The 23,269-nt window shown below is 47.2% G+C and overlaps 1 long non-coding RNA gene across 1 annotated transcript in view; it reads right to left on the bottom strand.

Moving 5' to 3' along the window:
* Positions 1–12,490: 12,490 nt before the first annotated feature.
* LOC144753813 (uncharacterized) overlaps positions 12,491–23,269 on the bottom strand; it is a 208,296-nt gene continuing 197,517 nt past the window's right edge. The window contains exon 3 of the long non-coding RNA XR_013594542.1: positions 12,491–12,780. This is a non-coding gene — a long non-coding RNA (uncharacterized LOC144753813). The remainder of the gene's footprint in view (positions 12,781–23,269) is intronic.

Below are 23,269 nucleotides of genomic sequence, written 5' to 3'. Positions count from 1 at the left end.
GCCAAATTGTCAAAAAACTTCCAAACCACTGCAAAGTTTTTTGTTGCCCCAACCCGTTTAGCATATACTTCCTCAAATCTCCTTATTCTTGACATTTTATTTATCCATTTAGGATAATATGGAATCTCTTCCAACCTCCAATTTTGGAGAATTAACGAGTGTGCTACTGTGGAGCAGATTGAGATGTACGCCTCTTTGGCTTTGGACAAATCTGGCCTAACTTTAATAGCTAAAAATTTTTATTCCAAAAGGCTTCAAGCTGCGGGCATGAAAAAAAAATAAGAAGCCAGTCTCCTTCGCATGGGAGAGACATCGAAAGCATTTATTATCCACTTCCGCATGACATTTGTTTAGCTTTTTTGGGGTGTAATAAGCCAACCAACATGACAAGTAGGCCATCCTTGTAAAATTAGCTGCTCTCAGGGCCTTGTTTCTACCCGGGCAATAGCCTGCCATTCCTGATGAGAGAAGGAACTGTTGGTCTCCCAAGTTATTTTTCCCAAAAATTCATCAACCAAGGGGAGCACCTTGTATTTCATAATTAAGGAGAACGAATTTCCTACACCTTTTAATTTTACTTTATATAGAGCATTAACCAGGGCAATTGGAACCCCGCTTGGCAGGAGATTATATTTTTTAATAACATTTATGTACTGCATATATTCCAATGACCCTGACTTAATTTGATTCCCTGCTCTACCTAGTACTCCTTCCCATGAATTCACTGTATTTACAATAAAGAAATGGCCCAGATTCTCGAAGCCAATGTCCATCCATCTCCTAAAATGATTGGAATGAAATTGCAGGCCAAGTCCCCTACATTCCACCAATTTTAAAAAGGCAAACCCAGACGAGTTTACTTGTTAATAAAAAAACAGGAGTCGATTGGAATAGTCACAAATAGTCTTATAACAGGACTTTTTCGGTAGTTTAGATATTTTAAGAAAGACTGGAATTTGTGTGCCAGACTCATCGAACATTCTTTCAAAAAAATACGTGTCCATCCGGTCGTAAGGTTCCAATCGACATGCTGTAAGATCTAATAATGCTGCCTCATAGTAGGTTCAGATATTTGTTAAGGCTAGACCCCCTTATTTATGGGTTTATATAGCTCTAGAATCGACTCCCGAAGGAGTATCTCTGCGCTCAAAATGGACGGTGGTGGAGAGAAGATAATCCTAAAATATTCACTGAGTTTGAAACAGAAAAGTTTTTAACAGTTTCCTAAAAGTAATATGTTCTGCACATGATCTAAGAGTAACGGGAAGCTCGTCCAGAGATGGGGGCCGCAATACGAAAGTGCTTTTCCTTCCAGTCTAGCCATCCTAATGGAGGGAACTTGGAGAAGAAATGTATTACTGGAACGGAGAGCCCGTGCTGGAACATAAGGAATAAACTTCTCCGCCAAATTAGGGGGGCCCATATTTTGGGGAGCTTTAGGAATGACACAGCATGTTTTAAATTTAATCAGCTGGCGGATGGGCAACCAGTTTAGTTTTTCCAAAAGAGGGCGTGATGTTGATCTGGGAGGGACATTCAGGACTAGCCTTGCTGCTGTATTTTGGACTACTTTAAGTCTGCTAAGTAGAGTGTCATTTGCCGAGATCAGTAGCCCATTACAATAGTCCAGGGGACTAAGCACTAAAGCCTGGCCCAATGTTTTCCTGGTTGAGTCCGAAAGTAGTGGGAATACTCTTCAGAGCAATCTGATCACATGGAAACTAGAGCCAGCTGTCTGATTTACTTGCTCTTTTAACGATAGATCTTGATCTAATCGGATGCCTAAGTTCTTCACCACCTGCTTTGGAACAGGATCGGGGCCCAGATCTGATGGCCACCAGTCTGGCGTCCATAGCAACGCTGCCTCCCCAAAAAGCATCACCTCCATTTTTCCTACATTACACTGCAAGAAGTTGGTAACCATCCACTGTGATACAGCCCGCATTCCGTCAGAGAAGGCCTTTTGGACCGCCATGATTAACATGTTGAATGGAAAGAGGAGCTGCGTTTCGTCAGCATATGACACGGGAATAAACCCGTATGACCTCATGAGACTGGCGAGGGGGGGCAACATAAACGTTGAAAAGAGTGGGGCTCAGGCAAGAAGCCCTGAGGAACCCCCTTGGTCAGTTCCAGAGGTGCAGAACGAAACGAGCCGATGTTAACACTTTGCGTGCGGCCAGATAAAAAACTTCTCATCCATGACAGGGCCGAGCCCCCAAGCCCCACCTCTTCCAAACGTCTGAGCATAATGTCATGGGAGATCGTGTCGAAGGCCGCAGATAAGTCCAACAGCACCAGAATCATAGAATGCCCTTTATCCAGGGACATTCTGATGTTATCAGTCACAGAAAGAAGAGCAGATTCGGTGTTATGGTTGGACCTAAATCCGGACTGGGAATGATCTAAACCTCCAGTTTGTTCAATGAACTTCGACAGATGAATGTTAACATGCTTCTCCATTAACTTGCTCAGGTAGGGAAGAAGAGAGATGGGCCGGAGATTCGACAATTCTGTCCAGGGGGTGTTGGAATTCTTGCAGATAGGTCTTACCTGGGCCGCTTTCCACTCCTGCGGCCCCAGACCCTCAGTGAGGGAAAGATTGACAGTCAAGTCAAGTCAAGTCAAAATTTGTATAGCGCATTACTCACCCAGAGGGTCTCAAGGCGCTTGAGGGAGGGGGGTACGTTACTTATCGAATATGCAAGTTTTTAGTTGTTTTCTGAAGGAGAGGTGGTTCTGTGTTAGTTGGAGGTGGGTGGGGAGATTGGATCGTGAAAGCAAGCGGCTCGACCAGGGATGGAAACATTCTTGCAGGCATGTGGTCTGAATGGGAGCCGGACTTAACCTGGCGAATCAATGCTTCAACCTCAGTCAAGGTAATGGCTGGGAATTCGGTGTAAAATGTAGGGTTGGTTATCTTAGAGGTCAGTGATGACACATGGCTGCTCATTAGGCTACCCGTCCTAGTGATCTTATCATAAATCACCTCTATCTTGTGAGAGAAATACAAGGAGATGTCGTCACATAGCTGTTGTGAAGGCAGGTCAAGACTTTCACAAGCCTTACGCTTAGTAAAGGATTGTAGAATCTGATACAATGTTTAGATGAGTTACCAGCCTGTGTTAGTTGAAGAGCTATATGAGTTTTCCGAGCAAGTTTGATATTTTTATGATAGCTGGCCAAAGAGACATGATAACAAATGTTATCCTCCTCAGCGTGTGTACTTCTCCAGACCCTTCCTAGCTTTCTACACGCTTGCTTTTGCAAGCACAGCTGATCGGTGAAACAAACTTCCTGACGCTGAGTAGAACGTTTCATACGGGTTTTCATGGGGGCTATGGAATCAATAGCACTGGTAATCACTGAATTATATTTGGATAAGGCCTCCTCGATGTTATCTGATACTCCAAATTGAGGATCTATAAACACATTTTGGAAATTTTCCAGTGAAACCCTGTGTGTGAAAAGGAAGATCCCGGAACCCGGTTTTTAGATTTTGTCATATCATGCATAGAAAATTCTATAACCGAATGGTCCGACCAGATCACCAGATCACAAGTTGGAGAGTATCATATCCAAAGTATGGCCAGCTATATGAGTTGGACCCTTGTTATGCTGTATTAGTCCTAAAAGGGATAGGTCCGCCAAAAGGGTCCAAGCATCACAATTCTCTGAAAGGTCACTATGCACATTAAAATCACCCAACAATAGGAAATTATTACCTGATTTAATATGCGGGCCAATAGTTCAATTAATGAAATAGAAAAGTTTGTAATTGGACCAGGTGGACGGTACACCAACGCCCCTTTCCAGCAAGCCCTAGTAGGAGCATCAATCCTGAAAACCAATACTTCCATACTGGCAGTGCTGCACTGGTCTAGAATCGAAATGGTAATCCCACTCTCATAAATATTGGCAATACCACCTCCCATTTTAGAAGGTCTATCCAGCCTAAACATTGTATATCCTTCAGGAATGCCCAGCGTAATAGCCGGAACCGAATTTGGCTTAAGCCATGTTTCGGTAAGGAAACTCAGCTCCGGTTTGACTGTGAAGATGAGATCCCATACCACCGCTGAATGCTTCGGCAACTAACGGATATTACAAAGCAGATTCTTCCACCCCTTAAGTGCGGAATCAGTAAGGGGCAACTTTGTCTGATCAGAGTGGAAGTGAGGAACCTGAAAATGACAATGCCGACAGGAGAACGGGCCCTCCAAGCAAGGCCAAGTTTCTAATACACAACTCGGAGATAGCGCTATCTGCAGACTTACTAAGTTCTGTCTAGTATATCCTATATGCCTGACGGGATTGGATTTTATAGACCGACAGCCAGGGTCTTTGGCCCCAGGCCCTGGCCGGCCGCGGACGGGCACAGACGGGCTTGTCTTTGGCACGTCTTCGGCGCATTGATGGCGCTCCCGCTGTGCGCGTCCGCTGCGCGTCCGCAGGTGCATGAGGGCTAAATATCCCTTCTCTGCCTCCAACTAGAGCGCTAACCGCTCCAAGGACAATGCGGAAGTACCTGGCTCTTCCTGTCCAGCCCTCCGCGCAACGGTACTAGCTACCGCGTCGGACTGGGGCGGGCAGGAGCAGACACTGAGCCCAGGCTTCCTCAACAAGTAAGTGCCAAGCCCCCCCTTTAAAACTCCCAGTGGGCACAGTTAAATGTTTTAAAAAGATTCAGTAGTGTAAAACGCACATTGATTAATAAAATTCAGTGAAATAGATAGGGAATGCTGCCACAAACTGCCGTACCGTAAAACGGATCGGGAGAGACACTGTCACCGTCCTCTCTACCGCCTTGATTTATCTCTAGTTGTTATATGGGCAGTTCAACCCTTGACGCCTTTTTATTTCAAACAAATTCCCTGAACATAGAGTCAATTTCTTAGAAATATTTAGCATTGATTTTTAAGGGTACATTAACAAACAAAAATATTAAAAGTGGAAGAATTTACATTTTTAAAAGTGCTTCACAACTGATCAAAGTCAATGGTAGGAGGGACCACTTGTCCAATAGGGTTTGAATTTTTTCGCACAGCTAGGTAATTCAAGTTGAATAATTGTTCTATATGGCTCGAGACATAAATACCCAGATATCTAATTGGGTCTTCTTTCATGGCCTGGGTTCCTAAAATCATGGGTAAGAAGAACCAATCCGTGTTAAGCACTAAAATCTCCGTTTTATTTTGATTTATTTTATAACCTCATATTTGTTCAAATGTTCTAAATTCCTTGATCTGTTTATCCGGGCTAAGCTACATAATTATATTGTCCGCAAATAATTTTAACTTGGACATCCCTTCGCATGGAGCTATAATTCGGGGATTTTCGCGGATTCTTACAGTTAGGGGTTCGATGAAAAAAGTAAAAAATAGGCGTGACATCGAACACCCTTGTCTAGTACCGCGGTTTTTTTCCACGGTCCCTATTGAGTCTCCATTGACTATCACCAGGGCTTGAGCACCTTGGTAAATATTTTTCAGCATATTTAGAACTTTAGCCGGGAGGATGAATTTACCTAAACCAAAAAAAGTATGTCCCAATTTACCAGGTAGAATGCTTTTTCAGCATTGACCATCGTAATAAAAGTAGGTATTTTATTATTTGTCACATAGTCAAGAGCTTGAATTAAAAACCCAGTATTAGTGGACATGGACCTTCCAGCGACAAACCCGGTTTGATCACAATGAATTAACTCCTGGGTGATGGGAGTAAAGCTTTGTGCCGAAATTTTCATTAATATTTTAAAATCCGTATTAAGAAGACTGATTGGCCTGTATGAATAAATATCTTTGGCATTTTTCCCCTTTTTGACAAAACTAACCAGTATGGATTCCTTAAAACTTGGTGGAACACAGCCTTCCTGAGTGATATTATTAAAAAGGTTTACCAAAAAAGGGGTCAGCTCTCTAAAAAAGGTTTTATAAAATTCAATTGGAAGACCATCGGCTCCGCAGGCTTTCGTTCCTGTAATAGACTTTATTACATTTATAATTTCTTCTTCAGAAATGTCTAGCAGGAGCTGTTCCACCATTGAACCCTGAAAGTGTGGTAAGCTCCACCCGTCAAAATAATTGTTAATTTGATTCACTAGTAGTGTATAACTGAGAGTAATGATCTAGAAATACTTGAGCTATATCCTCTTTACCCATTAAAGACATTCTTATTTTGATGTCAATGATTTCCGTGATGGTGGCTGCCTCATGTTTAGTTTCGGTATTACCGGCGAGCATCTTGCCAACCATCTGACTCTCCTCATATACTCGCTGTAGATATGTTCTGGAGCTGGCAATCTCTTCCAAAGTGAAAACTCCTTTAACTCATATTTGGCCCTGTCTAGCTTTGCTTTAGAGTCCCCCATCCTCGCAGACTGTGCATATCTAAATTTTGTTACTTCTACTACAGCCTGCTGGAGTTAAAAAAAATTCTCTTTCCTCAGTTTAACTTGAGAGGCGAATAATGCAATCATTGGCCCGCGAAGGGCAGCCTTAAACTCCCCCCAAACTGAGAACATTTCTGCTGTGTTCTCATTGATGTTAAAAAATTCAACAATCCAGTCCTTTTTGTCAGCCACCCATTGAGGGTCCTGCAGACGGAGCCGATCCATCTGTCACCTGGATCTTGGCCTCCTACTTAACCCTATTTCTATATTAAGTTTAATAAGAGAATGATCAGAGAATGGATTAATATCTATGTCAGAGGTAGTACCGCCCAGGGATTGTGATATAAAAAAAAATCAATTCGAGAAGCTGTATGAAATTGATTTGGATAGCATGAAAATTCCAATTTCGATAGATTGGCAGCACGCCAGGGATGCATCAAAATATGCTCCTGTCTTAAAACCTTGATCACCTTTTTAGTTTTGGGTTTGAGATCTTTTTTTATTTTTGTTCGAGGTACCTTTATTTAAATCCTGAATGAAGTTAAAATCACCTCCCATAATTATTTTCCCGGGTACCCCCCCTAAGTATATCACTAATTCTACATAGGGCAGTGGTGTTGTCCACAATGGGGCCATACTAATTGATGAAATGCAATATCATGCCGTTTAATTTAGCCTCAACCCCTATCCATCTACCCCTTGGCCAAATTCCCATGGAAGACCCCTGCAAAAATATATCGCTACTCCTCTCTTAGCCAGTCCTGCAGAAGCAAAAAAGGCATCCGAATACCATCTTGGGATAAATATTCTTGGAGAATTCGTTTTTAAATGTGTCTCCTGTAAAAATAGTACTTGGGGTGAAAAGGAAGCTAGCCATCTTATTAGAGCTCCATATTTTTGTTTGTTCAAGATCCCATTTATGTTGAGCGAAAGAATACTACACTTACTCATCATTTGTGGCCCTATATCTGTAAACCTTACCAATTACATCAATACTTCGCATACTCCTGACCCTTTTTCCAATCAAAACCCTGCTACTGCTCATTTTACAACTGCTTTGAACCCCCCCCCCCCTCACAAGCCTCCCCTCCTCCATAATGTGGTCTCCTCTAGTCCCGCAAGCCACATTTTCCCCTTTCTCTCAATGGGGTGCCTTGACCATGCACCCTCAGTGACCGGCCCCACCCATACCGACAGATACATTTTTCACAGTGAACAAAGGTTGAAAGGAATTTCATCTTATCACAGAGATTTCTTTCAGAATTTCCTGGGCTTCTTTTACCTGTGTAAACAAGTGGAACTTCCCTTTAACCATCACCTTAAGTTTAGACTGCTGCAATAGATGCCTGGGCCCCCCCTGAGCTTGAAATAATAGTAGCAATTTTGCAAATCCTTTCCGCCTTCCTGTCGCCCCCACTGACATGTCAGAAGAAATATGCCAATTCATAATAGCATCAATAGTAATTTGTCTCATTTGGGTGGCTTTCATAAGCACATTTTCTTTCATCCTGAAATCAGAAAAATTAACTAGAATTGTTCGCAGATATTTATATAGTGTTATGGTTTTAATTACCTTAAACAATAAAGATTTATCACTCTAAAAAATAAATCGCACTCAATGGCGCAAAGGGGGAGAGGTGAAAGAAGTTGTAGAGAGGAGGACTGAACAGAAATAGAAGAGGTAAGGAAAATTAGCATATGCGATTAGGGCGGGGCATGCACTGGAAAGGAGCAGGGGGCATTAAGAGAAAGGAGGTAAAAAAAAGGGGGCCCTCACTGTAAAGGTGAAAGGCGACTGCTCAATGAGGTTATTTATGTGAAGTAGGTAACCCTTTGGGATGTATAAAGTTGTTATGAGCTGCAGCATATTTAGCCTTTCCTGCAATATGCTATATTTCAGTTTTCCAGCTTCTGCTGCAGCGCAGTGACTTCTTAGTCAACACCGTGGCTATGGAGACCAGCAGAAAGGCTCCGAAACACCCTGTGAGCCTGCGGCTCAGTGCCTGCTCCTCTCGGTCAAGTACTCAGCTGGAGAACTCGACAAAAATACATTCTAAATCATAAGGAGTTTCAAAATATAGAAACCTATCATTTGAGTGAAATACATTACAACCACCGCACCAGGAAAGTAGAGGCCGTTTGACATAGTAGTGGCATCGGTACCCTTGTCCCACAACCCTCACCGCCCAAATGATACACAGACAAGTATGTTGGGAATAAAAAGTTGCAGGTTTATTTGTGGTACAAAAAACAGAGCGGGTTCACTGACAGGCGACCCCCCACCCCGCAACCCCTTGTTGCAGGGCGCCTGAAGTGGAGCCAATGAAGCAGACACTAGTGGCCCTGGCCATGTGTCGAACCTGGGAGGCAAGCCTCCCCCCGATGGACCTATCGTCCACCTGCCCCACCCCCTCTGGACCAGGGAGAGTTAACTCACACCTTGCCCAGTCAGGAGGGGCGTTTATTAGCAAACCCCCGGTTGCTCAGGCTTACAACCGCCCTAAGGACTAACGGGGTGCCGTAGAACCAAGTCCCCAAGAAGGGCCCCTCGGCTTATGTATGACTCATTATTGTGCCTCTCGCACTGTGGCTTCAGGTCCTGTTCCTGCGCCTGTCCTGCATGGGGGTCGTCTTGTAACTCCTCCTGCAACCTGAAAAACAACAACATCATTAGTAATCCCCCCTCCTCACTTCCCCCCTTTCAGCGGGTGAGTGGTAGGGAGGGGAGTGAAATTGCGGGCCTCGCGTCCGCGTCGTGGGGGGGAAGTGAGGGGCAAGGGGGCTAGGGCCTGTGTCTGGGGCTGGCGAGGACAGCCTGGGACGACCGTCGGTGAGGGAGGGCAGAACAAAGAGGGCGCCCGGGCGGAAGTGTTCCCCTTATCAGTCCTGCAAAAAAGGGGGGGGGGTGGCCTACCCTTGTCCCACCCCGCCCCCTGTCCCTCCCCCTGGCGGGCCCGCGGTTACCTGCGCCCTACTACGGGGTTTGCCCTCCTATGGGGTCCCCTGCAGGCACCGCGGGCCTCCCGCAGAGACCGATGAAACACAATCCTTCGATCCGAGATGAACGTACCCCGCACCTGGGCTGTAAGGCATGTGCGGGGCAAGAAGCATCGGAATACAGTGCTTGCTACAGTGATAAACAAGAAATGCTTTTTATTTATTTACAAGAATGGAAAAGTAGCCCAAGCATGATGCCCGCAGTGCTCTACTGCAGGTTTGGCCACAGAGATGGGCCTCATTTATGAGGTTTTGCTGTAGGGCAGCACAGCAGGCCTCCCTGCTGCGCTGCCCTACAGCAAAAGAAAAGGGCAGGAATGCGCTGTATCTATAAGATACAGCACATTCCTGTCCCTTTTCCCCAGCGCCAGCGCACAATGGGCTCCTGTGCGCCAACGCAGGCACCTTTGCACCATGGTGCAAAGGTGCCTGCGTTGCGGGGAAGATTATTTTTGTACAGGAAGGGAAACCTTCCTGTTAAAAAATAATCACAAGAGGCTTTTTACCATCTTTCTATGTGTGCTGCAGGATGCATGGAGGGCAGGGAGAATGGGAGGGTGAAAGAGAAATAGTACCTTATAAAAGTGGATGGTCACTTATCAAAGAAAATGAATGTGTGGTGAGCGCTGCTCCTGACCAAGAAAACGGAAGTGATGTTTCGGAACAGAAACCAATTAGGAGGCTGCAAAGAAAAGAGACGCTGCAATCAACCTATGATATGCAGGAGGCGGGATTACAGTCCTATAGTGAATACAAGAGGTCTGGCAGACACACATGCGCGCTGATGCTCGACCTAAAAAGGAAGGTTTAGTCTGGGCAAAAGGTTTATTTTTTCAAGTCGAAATGAGCAGACAATCTGCAATGGCAGACCTGAGACATATTTAAAGGGCTACCTAAGTGGGTGGCACAATGGGTGCTGCAGGTCCACTAGTTGCATTTAATTTACAGGCCCTAGGTACATGTAGAACAACTTTACTAGGAACTTACAAGTAAATTAAATAGGCCAATTGTGGGCAAGCCAGTTCTACCATTTTTTAGGGAGAGAGCATACACGTTTTAGCACTGATTAGCAGTGGTAAAGTGCATAGACTCCTAAATGCCAACAAAAGCAGGTTCAGGGGACAAGAGGATGAAGGAAACAAGCTTGGGGATGGCCTTGCATAAGGGGCCAAGTCCAACACTGCTTAAGTGCAGACCCATATAGAGTATCAGGGCATCATGGAGAGATAACATTCCATCTTCCACCCTCACCACAGCACTGCAAAATCTAATATCACTATGCAACAACATAGTTCACGTTACAGGAAAGTATCCGTCGCTGTGCTTAAACTCCCAGACCTTTGGGCAACAGAGGACATGATGTGCCACTGAAATTATGCAATGCAACAACTGTAGCATTTTTCTTAATTATTGATTATCTGCACTTCCTGAGGTAATCCACCATCTGCTGCATAATTTGCATATTTCAAAAGAAAAAAATGCTTTTTAGCTCCAACACATCAAATGTCCTAAAAATAACATGACATGACATGATGAGGAATCTAAACTACGAGTCGGGATTTGCCACTCGTGGTCGCTCTCACTGATTGTGCATCGGAGATCCGGTCGAGAGGAGGTGCGGAGCCGCAGAGCTGAGCGGCAGCGGGACCTGCGTTAAAACGATCGTCGCACCAGATTATTTTTCCTGCCGGGTCTGGCGGACCCGCTGAGGCCCCGCTGAAAACCGCTGGAAACCGATGTAAAGACCGCTGATATCCAGGCAGGGCCTGAACATGCGGCCGAGCAACGGGAGCCGAGCGGAGACCAGCGACGATCAGCTGAGAGTGCGGGGAACACCTGTGAAAGAGCACGGCCACAGGTGAGAGCTGCACCGGGAGCTGAGACAAAGCGGTGGCTATGTGCTCTGTGCTCTGCGCTCTGTGCTCTGAGTAAAAGCGAGGAGAGAGACTCCTGTGGGGGCAGCCTTGGAGCCAGGGTCTCTCTTGACTCCATCTTTGCCAGCTCTGTCTCAGTCTCTAGAACAGCACCCAGACCACGGGCCCCAGGGATTCAATGGCGGGCCGTGCTGAGAGCTAAAAAGCTAGCAAAAAAAAACTAGCGACCAGTGCCCAGAGGTTGTCCTCTCCACCTCAAATTTTTTCATTCATCCATCATTTATCAATTTTCCACCAATATTTATTCACCATTTATCTCCTTTTGCCATTACAAAGGGGGTCCCTCTACCAAAAAAGCAAAGAAGTATCGTTAATCCTACACTTAACAGCGCTGGCCAGGGGACAACACTACAAAGCCAACCATATAAATCTGCTAGAGCAGTGTTTCCCAAACTGTGGGCCCGGACCCCCAGGGGTCCGTGACACATTCCCAGGGGGTCCGCAAGAGGCAGTTTTAAAAGGAATGCAAAGTTCCTTGTCTAATTAGCAGTTTTAAAGCAACAATAAAAGTGTCAAAATAACGCCAGTGATTAATGCACATGCTGGAGAGATGAGAGTTTTGTCCAGTGCAGCTTTGAGATATCTAATGTAGCACAGAACAGAGGGTGCAAAGAACGTGTACCATGAATTAAAAAAAAAAACAGTGTTTTATGTGCATTGGTCAGTGGGTTGCTGCTTTTGTCACAGATTTTTTTGTTACTCTGCAGTTCATAAGTGACAATCGTAATCTAGCACAGTGACCTATAAACTGTCTTCAAAGAACTGCTTGCAAACTGCATGGTACAAGTTAGGAACTTATGTTTTTTCCAAGTCTTTCATTATCCTGATGCTGCTAAAAAGGTTTATATGGGCAGAAATACATTTTTATTTTTTAAAGTCAATGCTAACCACTAGCTGATGTTCTGAATCCCAAGTTTGCGCTTCTCCGGATCAAGCACTCCTGCCTACTAGTATGAATGACATGTGAATCCTACACATTGTAGTACCCTTTGCCTTATGCAACATTATCTATACACCGATTTACAAGTATGATTCATTGTCTCTATATGTATGTGATGTAAAGTGCTCCGACATCCTACAATGGTATGAGAAATACTATAAAACAAATTAAATACATGTGACAGAGAGGGTATGGTGAGATGAGAGGCACTGCTGAAGGATGTTAATAAGGGAATCATTGAAGAACCCCAACAAAGATTGTCATATCCTGGTGTATAGTAGTGTCTTCATTTACTATTCGTTAAAAGCCAATACAATTTAATATATAATGATATATGTGTTTTAGACTGCGCCAATGTTTCCTAAATTTCTTGGAGGGAGAGCTTCCCAAAGCCCTCTTTGTAGTGGTCAGGCTCACTCACTGCACTTGGTGTGCACCGTATGGCGACTGGTCTGAAAACATTTGCCAGGGCTGCTTTGGGTTTCCAGTCTGGCCGTAGCAGGAGCAGGAGCCTTGTACTGCAAAATAAAACCAACCATTTAAAAGTTAGTCACTGAGATGCAGCACCAACTTTCCCATTAAAATGTTTAGTTTTTTGCAAATTCTTTGAACATAAAATACTGAGGGGGATATTTATAACAGAAGTGGCAGAGAGTGTCGTTAGCCTCCTTGTCTTTGCCCTCGCCACCGACCCACGGATTTGCAGAACCACCACGGGAGGAAGATCATTCTCCTACCTGGCCGCCAAGACATGGAACTCCCTCCCCGCACACCTACGACTGACCCAGGACCATCTCACCTTCAGGAAACACCTCAAGACCTGGCTATTCGAGCAATAGCGCCCCCCCCCTTCAGCGCCTTGAGACCCTCGCGGGTGAGTAGCGCGCTTTATAAATGTATTGATTGATTGATTGGCTTAACGACACGCTCCGCCACTTCAGAAATAGCAGGCTGCACCATATTTACAAGAATATGGTGCAGCCTTTGTTTCCCCCTGTGCTGGCGCTACACTTAGCAGTGTAGCGCCAACGGGGAACCCTTGCACCATAGTGCAAGGGTGTGTGTATTCAGTGGAAGATTGTTTATGTGCAGGAAGGTCCCGCTTCAATCTTAAAATTCCGTTTTGTCACTTCTATGTGTGCTGCTTAATGCAACACACATGGAAGTTACAAAATTGAATTTCTTTAGAAGGTTGTTTATGTGCAGGAAGGTTCACCTTCCTGAACATAAACAATCCAAGGCGTTTTGCTTTTTCCATGTGTACTGCACACAGCAGCACACATTGAAAAAACAAAAACGAGGAGAAATAAAAGGATTTCTCCTCGGTTTCCCAAGTTAAGACCTGTTTTTCCATGGCTTAATTTTGGCACTACCTCCTAGTTATGCTGCCCTTGTAAATAGGGGCAGCGTCAAAATCAATGGGTGTTGCGGTGGAACGCCCACCGCAACACCCACTGCCCACCCCTTTCACGCTAGGCATTGTGTGACAGGGGACCTTATTTACAAGGCAGCGTTAAGCCATGTTAAGTGGCTTAACGCTGCCTTGTAAATAAGGCAAAGCCTCTATTGCCATGGGACCGTTGCAAAAAGTGATGTTCCCATGGAGATAGGGGCTTCTAAATATGCCCCTAAAATCCTTAGTAATTCGAGTATTTGTTTTGTGTGCACGCGTGTTTATTTTTTCGGAATTACTGTTTTAATGTTTGAAATATAAATCATAGAAATTGCTTGGGGGTCCCCGGCTTCCAGCGGTGACTCAGGGGGGGTCCTCAGGAGTCAAAAGTTTGGGAACCACTGTGCTAGAGCATTGACCTGGTGGTCACTCCAAAAGTTCCTCCATTACAAAACAGCATAAACATCCCAAACTAATAAACAAACCAACAATCATTTAACCAATTAAAAACAATAATCATCATAATAGAAACAATAGAAACATAAGAAAGTTCACAAAATAAAATCTGATTTAAATTCAAACTATAACCATCTCAATTACCAAAAATAAAACAGACGTAAGACGAAGGGCAAACATGAGATCAGGTAAAGAAAGGCGGTCTGTCACAAAAGTCATTAACAACAGGAAAAGGAAAAGGAAAAACGCGATTTTAAAAGAGCCAAAGAAAGCTCAGGCTACAACATCAATAATGCCGGGCTCAGAAGTGATAAAAATCCACAAAGTCTCTCACACACTGGTGGACATAGAGGATGTAACGAGCTCGCCAGCAAATCAGGAAATGACTATCTCAAGCCCAAAATATACTCAAAAGATGCTGGGGCAGTGTTTCATTTCATTTCAAGAATCTTTATTCGGTGATTAAAAAAACACCATAAAAGCACACATATATATACATAAATAGGAAAAACATTAAATCTTAATCAAGATCATAACACCATAAAAACACACAAATATATACATCGCTAAGAAAAGCATTAAATCTTAGTCAAGATCCTTGTACATGAATAATACAGTAAAAATCCCAACATACAGGGCCGTAGATTTAAAACATAAAATCCCAGGTCGTTCATTCCTCTCCCTTCGTCATCCTTAAACGAACCGCCACCTTGATAAAATTCATAACACAACATAAGGTTAGCGGATCGGAAGCTTGTTGCAAATAGATTAAAGCATCCCTGGCATGTTCCAATTGGGCTTTTTTTAATATGTCTACTAGAAATCTACGCCTAGGCATAGAAAAATAGGGGCAAAGCAAAATGAGATGAAGGGAGTCCTGCGGAGACCGATTGTCGCAGCCGCAGGGTCCCTTCTGCTCAATTGACATGGTGAAACCTGATGGAGAAGCCAGAATAAAAGGAAGTAAATTCAGTCTGAAACGACACATATGAAATCTATCCTGTGCGTTATGTACAAGATACAGATAGGGCTCCATACCCTCCACACTCTTGACCAAGTTATAAGCCCTCACGGACTTTTTCTCTCCTTCAACCTCCGCACGACGTTGGGTTTTCCGCTCTAGGAAAATTTCCCCTACTTGTTTCTTGTGCTGTGCTAAGATGGTTGTGGGGTTCCTGAAAAAATTTCCGAACCCTAACTCTTCAAGAGTGTTTCTCACATATTTGAGCCAGGGGATGCGCATACAATGAGTCCTACCCAAGCAGTCCAATAAAATTTTTCTGCTTAAATGTGCGTCTGGATTTGCCCAAATTTTTAGCCATGCTACAATTGGCCTTAGTTTTAGCGAGTCCACCAGATGTGGCCTCCCTAGCTCCCTATGAGCTATATATCCAGCAGTACTGGGTGGTACCCTCAGAATAGATTTCATGTGTCTGTTTTCTTCCTGTTCAATTCTAGCGGTGTTCACGAAGCCCCAGACTTCTGCCCCATAGCTTACTTTGGAACATGTTATGGAGCCGTACAGAATCATCATCTGTTCCGGGCTCCACCTGCCCAGCCTCCTGCCATAACCGGCTATAGCCCCATTGGAGGCGATCATTTTATTGCAGCGTTCTTCCACCAAGGGCTTGAATTGTAGAGCACCATCGAAGGTTACTCCGAGATAGGAGAACGTTTTAACCTCCTCTAAGCGATGGGTACCTATTGTGTAGACGGATTTAGAGGAGGGTTTTTTCCCTGCCAGGAGCACATAAGACTTGCTTAAGTTGACAGATAGGTCCAGATCGCTCATAAACTGAACGAACCCATCTATCAAAATTTGCAAACTTCGGGGTGTACGCGCAAGCAAGACCGCGTCATCTGCATAGAGCAGGACGGGGATATGCCGCGACCCGACCCTTGGAGAATCTGCTTTTAAACCCAAGAGAGACTGTTCTAAATTATTAATATAAAGGGAGAACAAAAAAGGGGCAAGGATACAACCCTGTCTGACTCCACTTTTACATGGAAAGGACTCAGACAATCCCCCCTCCCTGTTAAATCTTACTGTAGCCGTGGTGTCACTGTGCAGCTCTCTTAAAATAGTAATTAGACCACTCTCGATCCCCAAACCTGCCATCATGTCCCACAATTTCCCTCTATTGACGTGGTCGAATGCTGCTGCCAGGTCCATGAATCCCATATAGATGGGTTCATCACTGGCCAGAGTGTATTTGGCAGTCAGCATATATAGGTTCAGGCATTGATCGCTAGTGGACCTCCCTGCCCTGAACCCATATTGGGTATCCGAGAAGGTGTTATTCTCTTCGGTCCACTCTGACAATCTGTTCAAAATTGCCCTTCCCAAAAGTTTAGCTGAAACGTCAATCAGGGAGATAGGCCGATAACATCTAGGCTCGTCCTTATTGCCCTTTTTAAAAATTGGCACAATAATCGCTTTAGACCATGATGGGGGGAGACCACAGGAAATAGCAGCATTTAAGACCCTAGTCATCAAGGGGGCCCATAGGTCTATGTTACTAAGAAAGAGGTCAGGGGGAATTCCATCCGGACCCGGGGCTTTATTCTTGGTTAGGCTTTCCATCCCTACGATAATCTCTTTAAGAGTAAACGCTACCGGGGGAGCATGGCTTTGAATTGCTGGTAACTCTACAAAGGTACCAGGATCGTGATTGTACAAACTCCTAAAGTGGGTAACCCACTGCTCCGGAAGGATATTGGCCCCTATTTCCGGGGAATCATTTTCTAAAAAGGTTGGATTATTAATGATTCTCCAGAACCCCGCTAGGTCCCTTCTTTCCCCAGCCTCTCTCAGATCTGCCCAGGCTTCTGCCTGCAAGGCGAGTTTCCTCCTTTTGGTCTCTATTCTGTATTTCTCTCTGCTTGCCCTGATTTTTTGTGGGTCCCGTGGTTTTGACTTAAGAGAGCATTTCAGTTCCCTCAGTGCTTTAGAGCAATTCTGATCAAACCACCGGGGATTGACCAAGTTACGTGTGGGCACATTGGTCCTCAATAGCCCATCTATCAGATTTACAATATGGTCAAACGTTTCTAATAATCTTGCGCCCTGTACTTCCAGGTCCAAGCAGTCGTTTATGGCCCGCAAGCCCTTATTGCTCAGGTTTTTATAAAATTTTACCCCATCTATTCTGGACCACTTCAGTCTCCTGCCTTGGTCAGTGACCCTTTCCCCTATTAAGTGGTGTACATTGGGTCCTAGTCCCGCCCTATATGTAAGCGTTAAAACAAGCGGGTTATGGTCACTGAAGCTGTTCCAGTCTATCCCTACACTAATTACTTTGTTAACCAGGGATCTCGAGACCAAAATGTAATCTATAATAGATGAACAGCCCCTGCCTTTAAAAGTTGGTGGGAGTGTGCCGTCCGGCTGTGGGCCTATCATATTGATGGTATGCTCTAGGTCATACTTCAGCCGAAGCAACCTGAGAGCGCCCCCAGTCGATGAGTGAGAAAAATGAGGCCCCTTCTGGATTGGGCATTGCTCCCAATCTGTATTTGCTTTAATTAGTGCCGGACAGAGATGACAATTAAAATCCCCCACCACCACCAACCCATGGGATGGGCCCTTGTTCTGAGATCCGATTTCTTGTCCCAGCCTTTGGTCGAGTTCAGTCAATATCGGGGTGAGGTTATTAGCTGACTCGGTATTATACAAATTAAAAACCAAAAACCGTAGCCCCTTTCCATGGAACCGAACTGCCTGGATCCCATTTGAGGACCAGTCTGGGAAGGACCAAGTGCCTGGAAGAGCTAAATCTGCATAAAGGGACAGGCCACCCATAGCTCTCCCAGAACTAGACTTCCGGGCGGGAACAAAAAAACACTTGTAACCCTGCAGATGATAGTTATTCTCCACAGCCCATGTCTCCTGTACACATATAATATTAAATTTCCTAATGTACTCAGCCCACTCCTTGTTATAAAATTTGCCCGCTATACCGGCTATGTTCCATGAGATAAATCTCACCCCCTCACCCCTCCATTCGACTCCCTCCTGGTCCCTTGATCTTATTTCCAACAATGGCCTTTGCATTGCATGTTCATGTACCACTCCTATATTGTTTTTAACTATTGCCTCAGGTTCAACACACATTGAATCCCCCACCCCAATCGCCAAGGTTTGTGCAGCCTTTAAACTTGGCTCCTCCAATATTTCTGCCAGCTCGCCCTTTTCAGTACAGCCCTGGGGGGTGTTATCTGTGTGTCAATCGACCCCCTCTAGTCCATACAGACAATTGAACTGGTTGTGAGTATAAAAGGGTTGTTCCGGTCGACCAGCTATCGGTCTAGGGTGTGAGGCCTGATGTCTCCCCCTCCTCCCAACCCTCTCCCAAGTGTCATGAGTTTGAGGTAACTGAAATGGGACCGGGCTAATTGGGAAAAAGAACGACACATGTAGGGTTTGGATGGTGGATTCCCTAGAGCTATTTTTGCCCTGACATATAAACTCCACCGTACCTGTATCCCTGAAACTCACTAATATACAGTCCCCTTTTATGGATTTTTGTGTTCTCCCCACCCATGGTACCCTTCTTACCATTATGATTTCACTATTGAAATGTATCGGAAGGGGTCTGTTTATATTTAACCACTTAATTACCCTACTTTTCAGGGCACAAAAGTCCTCCCTTTCCCCTACCTCAAGTGGGGGGACACCCGCCATGACTACCGTAAGAGCGTTAGTCTCTGGGGGTAGGTTAGGTCTGCGTGGTCTCAGGTTGAGCTTCATTAAAGGGGTTGGGATGGTGTTACCTACCGGGTGTACCAGGGGTACAGGTCCTGGCGATTGGATGGGCATATTGGTAGGGGGGGGTTTAGATGCAACAGGCTTTGGCCTTAAGAGTTGTTGTTGTGAGGGTGCCACATTCGCGGCTTGTAAAGGGACTGGATTGACAACACTATTTGCCGTCAGTTGGGGCACTACGATAGGGAGAGTGGGATCTGATTGCACTCCCTGTCGACCAGCTTGAGTTTTCAGACTACCTAATGTCGCCTCCAGAATAGTTAGTCTGATCTCTATCTTTTTAATACTCTCGCTGATCGGCAATAACAGGGACCTTAGCAGGAATTCTACATTTCCAAGCGGGACAACAGACAAGGGGATATTAGCAATGACTGCTCCTGTATCCTTTATCGTACCAGGAGCTGGATCCTTATAAACAATGGGTTTTGGGTGTGAAACCACCGGTGGTTTTCCTACTAGCGTTGGGATTTTTAGGGACTTGCCAAAGTCCGAATGTAGAACCTTGGGTTGACTCTTTCCTTGCTTACCTTTAGATTTCCTCCTACGTTTATTGGGGGGGGGCCCAAAAACTACTTGAGTGTTAGACGACTTAGATGTGGCTTTCCTAGGTTTGGGCGCTGGGGGAAGTTGAGACACTAAGTCAATTCTCGTCCTAGTTGGACTCGGGCTATTGGCTGGGGCTAAACTCATAACTGCCCCTGGTGAAATATTGGTGCAATCCCTCAGTAATAATGGGACATCATCAATTCTAGACAACTCTTCCCTGGGTGTGAGAACTTGATCTCCAAGGAGGGTGTTTTTCATGTTGTCAATTGAGCGTCTCCGTTCGGCCCTTAGCCTGGACAGATTGCACTCTTTATCCCCCTCCCCTACTTGCCGGGTAAAATAGTTTTCAAGAGTCCTGTTTTTAGCTACACCCGGTTTCGATGGGGTACTCTCTCTTACCGGGGACGGCATGATGGTCGTAATAAGTTCCGCTCAGCCGGGGGCTCTTAGTCAATAATTGAGCTAAAAAGGTAATGGTCACAATCCAAGAGAGTGGGCCCAGCCCGGCCTCCTTCGGCCCCGGACGGCCACAGACGGTCCCGCCCTTGTCCCGGGCTTCTCCCGGGCGCGCTCCCGCGCGCTCCCGCGCAGCGGCTCTTCCCACTCCTGTTATGGGGAAGAGGTGCTCAGGGGCGGGACAAACAGGGAGAGCGACCAGGTGCAGGTGATGACAGCGCAGGGACTCCTGGGCAATGGAGTCCCTGTACCTCACCTGGCGCTCGCAGCCCTGTTGTCCGCCTTCAATCCAGGGGGTGATAGACCGGAAAGCAAAGCAGCCGCCCAGGCACACGGGCGATGCGGGACCCGCGCAGCGGGTACCGCGAGGTCTCCAAGAAAGAAAGAGGGAGCAGTCTTTAAGGCAAACAGCACGCAGAGGGCTCTCCCACCTCCGGCCAGCAAACAGCAAGTGTCTCCCACAGGACGGTGATCCGCAGGCGCCTTTGACTCGGCGCTCAGGGGCGGGACAAACAGGGAGAGCGACCAGGTGCAGGTGATGACAGCGCAGGGACTCCTGGGCAATGGAGTCCCTGTACCTCACCTGGCGCTCGCAGCCCTGTTGTCCGCCTTCAATCCAGGGGGTGATAGACCGGAAAGCAAAGCAGCCGCCCAGGCACACGGGCGATGCGGGACCCGCGCAGCGGGTACCGCGAGGTCTCCAAGAAAGAAAGAGGGAGCAGTCTTTAAGGCAAACAGCACGCAGAGGGCTCTCCCACCTCCGGCCAGCAAACAGCAAGTGTCTCCCACAGGACGGTGATCCGCAGGCGCCTTTGACTCGGCGCTCAGGGGCGGGACAAACAGGGAGAGCGACCAGGTGCAGGTGATGACAGCGCAGGGACTCCTGGGCAATGGAGTCCCTGTACCTCACCTGGCGCTCGCAGCCCTGTTGTCCGCCTTCAATCCAGGGGGTGATAGACCGGAAAGCAAAGCAGCCGCCCAGGCACACGGGCGATGCGGGACCCGCGCAGCGGGTACCGCGAGGTCTCCAAGAAAGAAAGAGGGAGCAGTCTTTAAGGCAAACAGCACGCAGAGGGCTCTCCCACCTCCGGCCAGCAAACAGCAAGTGTCTCCCTGGGGCAGTGTTAAACCTCAGTATTAGTAAGCGGCTGGGCCTCCCTTCCCCACTGCACCCAGAAACGGAAAAGGAAAAAGAAATGGAACCACTACTAAGGAAAGGCACTACACCACAAACTACATCAGAAAGCAGGAGTGAGGTTCAATCTAGAACAAATATCAACTATGAAAAAAAGCCAAAAGATATTTAGACTGGGCAAAAGTGACAGAATGTGATGCCCCGCAAAATGATAAAAGCAGCAACAGCAATTCCGGGAAACGGAACAAAGAAAAATCTATACCCTTAAGAACTTTGTCTTCCTTCTCCCTCTGGGACGCTCAAAAAACACCTTCAACGATTCCATTGGAGCCAGACATTAAAATACGGTCTTGTAACAACTCACACAGTCATAGCACCCATAGGATCTATAGACTCACAAGCCCACTCAGTCAATCCCAAGACCATCTCAACTAGAACTTTCATTTCAGATAACTCCACAGCCAAACCAGCAGAAGTCAAGAACCTGCAACTAAGTCCGGGTGCCAGCGCCCTCGTTCACGCAAATGGAAGTCCCAATAAGACTCCTCAGGACAATGGGGTCCAGGGAAAGGCTCCAGGAACCATCAACACCGATGTTAATACCGACAATAATACCATCATCAAGCTGGAATTGTTAACTCCAGCATTCACCAGACTACAGTCAGATCCGGCATTTACTACACTAGGCAGCAGTATAGGGAAGACTGGGGGTGAAAAAGAAGAGACACCAGTTTGCGCACTCAGTAACGCGTCCTCTCTTACGAATGAAGAATGGGAAAATCTGGTCACAACATACTCCACCGAGGCTAAAGGCGACACAGCCGCCCAAGAATCAGGAAGTACAACAAGGTAGTCGATAGAGGAAACGCCAATTGCAGAGAAGACCGCTCAGCCCTCCACAGGGCTTGGTCGCCCCACTCACTGCTGCCGCTCCTGCCTGCCTTTGCCGCCTCCTGACTGCAGATTCCTTCGCTCGCTGCCCGCTGCTCCTGGGAATTTCCCGCTGCTCCTGGGAATTTCCCGCTGCCCGCTGCTTCTTGGAATTTCCCGCCGCTGCCTCCCTGCGGCCCCGCCCCTCTGTGATTCCATTCGCCGCCCCGCTCCCGCCACCCAGCTGCTCCTCCCTCCCGGCTCCTTACTTAAGGGGACCGTCAGGGACCACAGAGTATGACCGCTCAGCCCTCCACAGGGCTTGGTCACCCCACTCACTGCTGCCGCTCCTGCCTGCCTTTGCCGCCTCCTGCCTGCAGATTCCTTCGCTCGCTGCCCGCTGCTCCTGGGAATTTCCCGCTGCTCCTGGGAATTTCCCGCTGCCCGCTGCTTCTTGGAATTTCCCGCCGCTGCCTCCCTGCGGCCCCGCCCCCCTGTGATTCCATTCGCCGCCCCGCTCCCGCCACCCAGCTGCTCCTCCCTCCCGGCTCCTTACTTAAGGGGACCGTAGGGGACCACAGAGTGTGACTGCTCAGCCCTCCACAGGGCTTGGTCGCCCCACTCACTGCTGCCGCTCCTGCCTGCCTTTGCCGCCTCCTGCCTGCAGATTCCTTCGCTGGCTGCCCGCTGCTCCTGGGAATTTCCCGCTGCTCCTGGGAATTTCCCGCTGCCCGCTGCTTCTTGGAATTTCCCGCCGCTGCCTCCCTGCGGCCCCACCCCCCTGTGATTCCATTCGCCGCCCCGCTCCCGCCACCCAGCTGCTCCTCCCTCCCGCCCCCAGAGCAACCGCGCAGCGGACGCGCGCAGCGGGAGCGCCGATTGAGTGCCGAAGGTGCGCCAAAGGTAAGCCCGTCTGCGCCCGTCCGCGCCTGGCCCGCGCCCAGCGCCATGACCCATGGTCCTCCCCGCCGAGGCAAGACGACCCGACTGACCTACGACGCCGCCACTCTCAACGCACTCAATGCCGGCCGGACCCGTGCCTGCTGCCGAGCCACCCCGAGACGCACCCACGGACCCTTCACCTGCTGCACCTGCAAGTTCACCTGCCTCCGAACCTGCCCCGCACCCGCCAAGACAAACACCAGCAGCAACCACCTCAAGTGCATCCTGATCAACACCCGCTCCGTCCACAGACACGCCGTGGAACTCTGGAACCTCCTCGACGCTACATCACCGGACGTCGCCTTCCTCACGGAAACCTGGATGAACGCCTCCTCTGCACCCGACATCGCCATCGCCATCCCGGACGGGTACAAGATCATCAGGAGGGACCGCATCAACCAGACCGGAGGTGGCATCGCCATCGTCCACAGGAACACCATCCGC

The sequence above is a fragment of the Lissotriton helveticus genome, chromosome 5_1, assembly GCF_964261635.1.
Source record: "Lissotriton helveticus chromosome 5_1, aLisHel1.1, whole genome shotgun sequence".
Lineage (NCBI taxonomy): Eukaryota > Metazoa > Chordata > Amphibia > Caudata > Salamandridae > Lissotriton > Lissotriton helveticus.
The sequence above is the reverse complement of the archived record's forward strand: the minus strand, read 5'-3'. Positions and strand labels throughout refer to the sequence as shown.